Source organism: Myodes glareolus, chromosome 11 (assembly GCF_982192425.1).
Source record: "Myodes glareolus chromosome 11, mMyoGla1.1, whole genome shotgun sequence".
Classification (NCBI taxonomy): domain Eukaryota; kingdom Metazoa; phylum Chordata; class Mammalia; order Rodentia; family Cricetidae; genus Myodes; species Myodes glareolus.
The window spans coordinates 6895241-6904443 of record NC_142036.1 but is presented as its reverse complement, the minus strand read 5'-3'; the positions used below and the strand labels follow the sequence as shown (position 1 = coordinate 6904443).

At 39.6% G+C, this 9203-nt stretch overlaps 1 pseudogene; it reads left to right on the top strand.

Moving 5' to 3' along the window:
* Positions 1-8383: 8383 nt before the first annotated feature.
* Positions 8384-8605, top strand: LOC148120327 (Nuclear RNase P; annotated as a pseudogene).
* The last annotated feature ends 598 nt before the right edge of the window (positions 8606-9203 follow it).

Sequence of the window (9203 nt, the reverse complement as noted above, 5' to 3'; positions counted from 1 at the left end):
AATATCATTCTTTATGTTGGGAAAGTTTTCTTCTATAATTTTGTTGAATATATTTTGTGGGCCTTTGATCTGCAGTTCTTCTCCTTCTTCGATCCCTATTTTTCTTAGATTTGGTTCTTTTATCGTGTCCCAGATTTCTTGAATGTTTTGTGATGAGAATTTATTGAATTTGCTGTTTTCTTTGATCAGAGCATTTATATTCTCTATGGTATCTTCAGACTTGAGATTCGTTCTTCCATCTCTTGTATCCTATTGGTTATTCTTGATTCTGTAGTCTTTGTTCGTTTACCTAGATTTTCCATATCCAGCCTGCCCTTGTTTTGTGTTTTCTTCATTGAGTCCATTTCAGTTTTCAATTCTTGAACTGTTTCCATTACCTGTTTGATTGTTTTTTTCTTTGTTTCCCAGTGTATCATTCATGGATTTACTCATTTCTTTGAACTTTTTTTATATTTCTCATCCATTTCTTTACTCATTTCTTCAATCTTTTTTTTGTACTTCTCATCCAGTTCTTTAAGGGAGTTATTCATATCCTGTTTAAGGGACTCTATTGCTTTCATAATGGCATTTTTTCCCGCTTCTTCTGAATTAAGAGGTTCAAGACCTTCTATTGTAAAAATATGGAATGCTTCACAAATTTGCGTGTCATCCTTGCGCATACTAATTCTAATGAGTGATAGAAGACATACATCAGTCTGGTCTCAGCTCCTTTTATTCTAGAACATTGTGTGTATTTGATTCAATACATGACATTAAAACAAAATATGCATGAATATCCTGAATTTATTTAGTATGTATTTCTTCAACATTGCAGCTCTACTTCAGACCTTTAAATTAAACACACATATACCTACATAGTGCTATTTGCTGTATTATTCCTGGGGACATATTCCAAATCCATTCCTTTTCCATGGAAATATTCAGTTTTCAAGAAACTCAATTTACACATGCCCTGTCTAAGGATAACAGGATTCTGGACTTGGAATGGCAGACATGGAGAGATAAATCTGTATAAGCACAGATATCCACCACCCATGAGGATCCTTGTCAAGGATATCCCCCGTGTTCCCTCATTCCTTTCAATGTAGTGTGGAGAACAGATTGAGTCACAGCATATATTTCTTTCACTTTTTCTTTCTTCTTAATGTGAGTACATTTTTCTGGAATGGTTAACTTTTCTGTGAGTACAACAGTGGGTTTTCTTATTTCTGTTGGTCACTTTATCTGTGTACCTCCTCTTACAATATAATCCATCCACAAAAATCTGAGCTTTATGATAATATGAATAGATTCTGTGAGCTTATTCTCCTCAATTAAAGCAATGTTAGGACTGTACTTGGTACAGATCCGGTGCAATAAATTTGAAAGTGAACAGGGGTTTCCTTGAATACATCATCTATTGATTTATAGATTTCCCCATTCTCCCTTTATTCTGTGGACTATTTTCCATTATTTTATGGCTGGACCATGATTTTATTAACCCCTAGCAGTTCCTTATGTAACTGTTCTATATTTTTTCTCTTCTAAACACCATTTAGTGATCGGAGCACCACTTTCACAGTTCCTTAGGACCTCCACAAGGATGTTTGTTTCTTCCTGCCTGATCATATGTTCTCATTCTGATTCCCTCACAGGATGATTGACCAATATTTCCTCAGTGGTCAGATATCTAAGATTCAGAAAGATCCAATTTAAAGATATTTCTGGACATTTATGGAGTTTTCACTCTGTAAGAATGTTGCAGAGAAACCTATATCTTAAGAATTTTGCAGAGAATTTGAAATAAACTACTAATAAGAGTCTCATTTCATGTCTGTGTCTCTGAGATGGTCTTAATATATTTATCACTAGTTGTATCCATTTTTCTATGAGTGATGCAAGTTTCATATTTCTTGCAGGTGTTGTTTATATAAACATGTTGTTTATATAAATATGTCTTCTTAATAAAATCCTCTGTTGAAAGATACATAATTTATCTCCATAATTTAGTTTTTGTGATGTTGCTGCAATAATCATTGTTGTGCAAATGTTGCTGAAGTACATTTACTTTTGTTCATTTTGATGATTTTCTTAGTTTATATTTTTTTGAAAGACAAATATTAATTGCATCAATCTGAAGAATTTCAAACTAAGCTGTTTTAAATTTCTCAAATATCTTTATTATCACAACCACTATCTATAAATCAGAATGATAAGCTTTTCATAAAGAGGAGCAACTGTCTCAGGCTTGAAATTTTTTGAGAACTTATGTCCCGATTTACAACATCAGCATTTCCACAGGGCTCAGAGAAGGAGCATTTTATCCATTTCCTCAGACAGGATTAGGATTTGGCCCTCAACATTCTTTTGCCTTTCACAGGTCTTCTCTAACTCCTTGTCCTCCTCCTGGACTGGGTCCTTATCTACCAAATTCACTGCACATGAATATGCAAATAACCTGAGTCTATTATGGTAAATACAGGAATGTCCATACACCAGAACAACATATGACCCGTGTCCTCTTATCAGTCACTGAGCACACAGGTTTTCAATATGGAATGGAGTTGGACCATTCTCTTCCTTGTGTTCATGACAACAGGTAAGGATCTTTCCAGTTCCAAACCTGAAGACGAAACAGGAACTGAGGAGACAGTGATATACAATATGCCTTTTTATTCACAGGTGTCCACTCTCAGGTACAACTGCAGCAGTCTGGTCCTGAGCTTAGAAAACCTGGGTCCTCAGTGAAGCTGTCCTGCAAGGCTTCTGGCTACACCTTCACTGAGTACTCTATACACTGGGTGAAGCAGAAGCCAGGACAGAGCCTGGAGTGGATTGGATGGATTTATCCTGGAGATGGTGATACCGGCTATGCACAGAAGTTCCAGGGCAAGGTCACACTGACTGCAGACACATCCTCCAGCACAGCCTACATGGAGCTCAGCAGCCTGACTTCTGAAGACTCTGCTATCTATTACTGTGCGAAACACAGTGCTGTAACCACATCCTGAGTGTGTCAGAAACCCTGGAGGAGCAGGAAACAGCCCTGAGACTGAGATGGCAGAGAAGATTGTCCTGGATCCTTGCTCCAAAATGATCACTCTAAGTGTCCCTTGATCACTTCCCAGTCTTATGGAGTCTTTGTCAGGTTTCCAAAAGGACTGCTAGGAATAAAATGATGCTAATTCCGAATGTCCTTTAGAGTACATTGACCTGCTGTTTAACAGTGACAACTCCATTGACATGATTAATTTTTAATAAAGTAGGACAATATGATTGTGACATTACACTATGATATAAATAACTCTTAAATCTAAGGGAATGAAAGTGTTGCTGAAATAGCTGGGAATAAGCTATAATATACATAAAGCCATTAAAGACAATACAACAGCATGTGCGCTAACAAAGCCCCTTTCATAGTCCAATTTGGTTTCCCTAAAACAAGTACAGACAGTTTTGGAAATTTTGGTGGCAAATGTTTTAAACTTTCTTATGAAATGTAATTTTACATCTTTGGATATTTATGCATATGATCATTAATCATGAATTGCTTTGGGAGTAGTAATTAAACCTCCTACTGTCTTATCATTAGGGATGGAGCTGAGTGTCATGCTGTGAATTCCATAGGGTGAGGGATCTGCTGCTTTCACAACAAGCTGGGCCCTGCACAGACAGCACTGGGGAAGAACAGTAGGATACCAAGCTGGGAACGGTAGAGGCCTGATCCTGTCATCTGTAGCCCTGGTTGCTCATTCCCCTGTTTCCTGATATTTGATTGTCTTTGTCACCACTTCTTGATTGACACTGAATGGATTGCATTTTACATTTTTCAGGTATTATAGTGGAAAATTTTTTATAATGAGGATGATTATAAGGGTTTTGTTTATATTATATTTGAAAATGGTTATATCCTTCCACATTTAAAAACATATAGGAGGCTACAAGGACACTGACAGAATTTGAGCTTTATACTCCTTTGTGCAATCAATTTGGCATGCTTTTATAAAATCAGCAATGGTATGAGAGGCATTAGCAACTTCAGAATGAATCTCAGTACAGATAAAATTTGCATATTCTCTTCTTTTCCAATTTGCATCCTCTTGATCTGCTTTGTTGTCTTATTGCTCTAGTTAGAACATTAAGAACTATGTTGAACAGAGATGATTTGCTCCTGTATTGATCCTGGTTTTAGTGGAATTACTTTGAGTTTCTCTCCATTTAATTTGATATTGACTGTTGACTCACAGTATATTGTTTTTTTATTATGTCTATATATGTTCCTTGTATCTCTGATCTCTCCAAGATCTTTGTCATAAAAGGGTGTTGGATTTTGTCAAATACTTTTACAGCACTTAATGAGATGATTCTATTATTTTTTCATTTTATTTATATAGTAGATCACATAGATAAATTTTTATATGTTGAACCATCCCTGCATCACTGGAATGAAGCTGACTTGATCATGGTGAATGATTTGTTGATGTGTTATTGGATCTGATCTGCCAATATAATATTATTTTTGCATTAACATTCATGAGGGAGATTGGTCTGTAATTCTATTTCTTTGTTGAGTCTTTGTGTGGTTTTGCTATGCATGTAACTGTAATTTCATGAAAAGAGTTTGGCAATGTCAGTGTAGAAGAATGAAAATAGATCCATAAAAATTCCTATGCACAAAACTCAAGTTCAAATGATTAGACGACTCAACAAAAATCAATCCACATTGAATCTGATTAAAAAGAAATTGGGAAGTATCCTTTATTGCTTGGGTACAGAGATCAATTCCTAAATATAACACCAGTAACAGAGACACTTAGAGCAACAATAGATAAATGGGACTTCCTATAACTGAGAAGTGGTGTTTGCATCTCTCTGAAGAGGTCCTGCCACAAAACTTAAATGGTATTGATGAAAAGCTGATTGCATGCTTTTTGGTTTTCAGCCATAGCAGGAAAAATGCTGCACCATTTTAAAATGCCGGCTTTCTGGGCCATCCTGTCAGTGCAAACTTGGACTCTTTCAGGAAGGAGGTCCAGCAACAGAGAATGTGAGTGTGGTTTGTGAGCAGACTGCTGCAGCTTGTTTTCTGTCAGGGACATAGATTTTTGGCAATAAACATGACTCTAGCCGATACCTCAGACATAAGCTGGGAATCTCAGAAAGCTAAGGAATGGGCTGCATCTAACCATCAAAGCCATGGCTTTAATCCTCTCCATATTGCTTAGAAAATTAAAGACTCACATAGTCAGAAAAAGAGAGAGATATACAGTAAAGCTAGATTTAAAGAGAAAAAAATTCTCTAAATGGTTTACTGTGTGTTAAAAATACATTCAGGCTTGGGAGAGAAAAGAAAAAGGGTAAAGATCTTAAGATAAAAATGAAAGCTAGAGAGTGGTTGCGTGTGGTGGCACACAGCTTTAATCCCAGCACTTGGGAGACAGAGGCAGGTAGACCTCTGTGAGTTCAAGGTGTGGTGGCAAAACCTTTAATCCCAGAACTTGGGAAAAAAGAAAACAACTTTTGCAGCAAGGTATAAAACAATGTGAAAATTCAACATAGCAAGTATTGTGAAAAGATTAGAGGAAACAATTAAATGAAAAGAATCCACTGTCCAGGATGAACCAGTGAGGTTCCCAATCCTCTGCAGGAGTAGCATATATGACTACAGCTACTTCTTGAATGCGTAGCTAGGTTATGTATAAGAAACAGCTCTGACGCACACACATTCTCCTGCTTTTATCTGACTCGTTTCTGCCCCTATTCTCCTGTACCCTCTGAGACATAGATGAGATGATATAACTGTTACATTATGGTCAAACACTCCAATATAATATATTCTCAGAAGTAATAGATTTCTGAATTCCAATTACAGATTTCTTTATTAATCTAATGCACTAAGAAACTTCTCTTAGAATGCTGAGAACAATGCTAGTGTCTGTACAAACTCTCAACAAAGGTAGCCAATAGATATGTGAATATAGTTTTCAGTGTTTTGAATAATGTTTATCTTGTTATTTTTGAATAGTAGAATCAAATTCATGTTCTTATGTTTGGATGTTAATCAGGAATGAGCAGAAAGCGTGTTCCTAAGTACCTTTTAAATTAATTTTAAACATTACATTACAGAAATAAAAGTAAATATGTTGAAATAAAATTGAGGTATGTAGACACAAATATACAGCCATAGCATTCATAACAGAGGTTATTTCTGTCCCCACCCATGGCACTGCAGGACAATGTTAATATGCAGAAAGAAGAAATACCCTCTTATCATTTGTTTACTAAACACCTACTCAACATCAGCAGTTAGAGAATGAAAAAGAGAAGGAGGAGACATTATACGAGGACTGTGTCTGACACTATAGAGAAAGTTACAGAAACGGGGTCCTAAGACTGGAAGGGATCATTGTAGACACACTCATCCCTAAGGAGTAAATGGCAGCAGAAGTAGAACAGGAATTGTGCATTGAGATTTCAACAGACCCTGGTTTCCACTGTCAATTTTATTACACTCAGAGCTTATGGTGTAGTTGATATGTGAAATATCCATGCTATAATACCAGAGAGGTTCTTTGTTAAATAGAAACCATATGTTAACCCACCACAGATCACATTGCATTCCTATTGTCTCTGTATAAGCACGAAACACTTATTAGCATAGTTTAAGGTTATTTGGGCCTCACAACCCTGAGAAACGTTTTGGGAAAAAGTATCTCAAACTTCTCAGCTGATATCATAGGGGTCCATAGTCCTGCTGATCACTGGTGTTGTTATGAACAGCAGTCTCGAATGTTCTGTGCTAGGTTCTTATTGGACCATGACAATCTAAACGGATCTTCTCACATCACAATTAATTGTTGACCCTAAGGAGATTCAGGTGTCCCTCGAACCATTAAAGGGTAGTTCACATTATTGTGTGTGGTGAACTGATTCTCAGTGGGTTGGAAAGGCTCTGTGTGTACAAGGACCAGGACAGAGCAAAGAATGCATTTCTTTAGACAGATTTGAGGCTCAGATCTCACCACATTGCTGCCTAAAACAGAATCTTCTTTTTCCTGTCACAAACAGTATCAATTATTGATCTAACAAATACCCTCCCTCATGAATATATAAATTATAGAGGTTCTGGTTGTAAATAATAGAGTTTTTGGTTGTAAATAAAAGGAGCTCCATAAGCTCTATAGCAGCACATTATTACACTTTTTTCCCTAGTTCCTGAACACACATGTTTTCAACAAGGACTGGGGCTGGATCATGTTCAGCCTGGTGGCAACAGCTACAGGTAAGTGAATCTTTAGTCTTAGGCCTGAGAAGGGAAATGAGGGAAAAGTGACAGTGACAGCCATTATTTCCTCTCCACAGGAATCTGTAGGGAGCCGCCAGGATGTGGCCTTGGCCAGATAGTGCCAGCAGTCCTACAGCCTGGAGGTATACACATCCTTTGATGTTGCCGCCTTAGGCCGGTGTGCTCGGAGCCTTGTTTTGCATTTCAAGAGACTCGGTCTCCTGACCTGTAACGTGGCCTTGGGTCCTAGTAGAATGGCATCAACCAATCAGCATTCAAGCCTCTCCACTGTTTAAAAGCAGCTGCCTCTGGGCTCAACTTCCTCTCTCTAAGCTTTCTCTCATCCCGGCTCTATCTTCCCTCCCCCAATTTTCCTCAATCAAAGGGCTCCGAATAAAGACGTGACCAGGGAAGGAATTCTCGTTTTTAGTGGCGTTCATTCCTGCTGGTCAGGATGCGCGTCGCAACTAACTGGTGCTGAAACCCGGGACGCCGAGGGACCCTGACAACTACGCCGGGGGACCCAGAGAAGGAAGCACCCAGCAACTGGTGCTGAAAGCCCGGGAAGAAAAAGCCGAGATCAGACACCAGGACACAGAGAGCCGTGAATTTCAGAACTCTGAACATGTGGAGCGGTGAGAGACGTCAGTTAAATCCTCCAGAAATGGGAGGAAAAAGAATGGAAAAAGTATAGGCCTAAAAAGAAAAGAAAATAAAAAAAATCAAAGTTAAGGTATCTGAAAGAAGGTACAGAAAGCAACGGGGAAGAAAAAACCCCTCAAGTTCAGTGCAGGTGGAGCTGAGAAAAAGCGAGGTTTACAGTTGGGAGATCCGCGGCTTCCTCCGTCCGTACTCGCTGTTAGAGACCGGGGCAACAGTCTCGTAGGGAGGCGGGCTTGATCATGCTTGAAGACTGCCTTTCCTGTTCTTAAAGAGCCACAGAGCTTTTGGAGGTGATTTTCGCCTAATTTTGATGAGAGAGCTCAGTCTCTGGCTCTCACGTACAGAAAACTTTAATTTTGATTGAGGAAGTAGCCGGCGTGGTGGCGCACGCCTTTAATCCCAGCACTTGAGCTCTGAGCACAAACTCTGAACCGCGTTTCCATAGCAACATGGGCGGGCGGAGGAAGCTCATCGGTGGGGCCACATGCTGAGTACTCGTCACTCCCCGGCCCCTGGGAAGGTCTGAGACTGGGGCCCCCCCGCGGCCCTAACTGGGCCCTTCCGTGCGCGGGCAGACCGGACAGGAGAGGCCCCCCCTCGCCGGAGCATGGAAAAGACTCATGGCCAGCGGTGCGATTTCAATGCCTGAGGTGAGGCAGGGTGCACAGTTCGCAGGTACAGGATAAACGGCGAGCCCGCGCACGGCCCGGGGCGGGGCCATGCCTTTGTTTGGGCTGCGCCTCAGAGGCGGAGCTGCTGCTGCCGCCGCTCACAGCCACGGCTGCCAAAAATTCAGTCAGATAAAAACATTTGTTACCAAAAAATTCAGTCAGATAAAAACATTTATCCCCCCAAAAAAATGTGCATCGTCCCGTCGTCAGCAGGAAGTAGTCAGATTGATTGTCGACGCCCATTTTCCCTCAAAGAACTGGTCGTAATTATCATAATAAAGGCGTGTCAACCTGGTTACCCGTTACGGACCTATTGCCTCAAGCAACGGGTGGAATAAACAATGCTACCTAGAGGTTTTTTCATTTGAATGGGGGCCTGGAGAGATGGCTCAGAGGTTAAGAGCACTGACTGCTCTTGCAAAGGTCATGAGTTCAATTCCCAGTGACAACTGTTTTGGTTTTAGACAATAGAGGGGGACTACCCATGACAGCTTCTCCCAGAGAAAGGATTTCTCTTGCATTCTTTACACTTAATTTTTAATTCAAAATATTGCTGGAAAAACTGCAACAGACAGACATGCTCTGTTTGAAAGCAATTCCGTCTA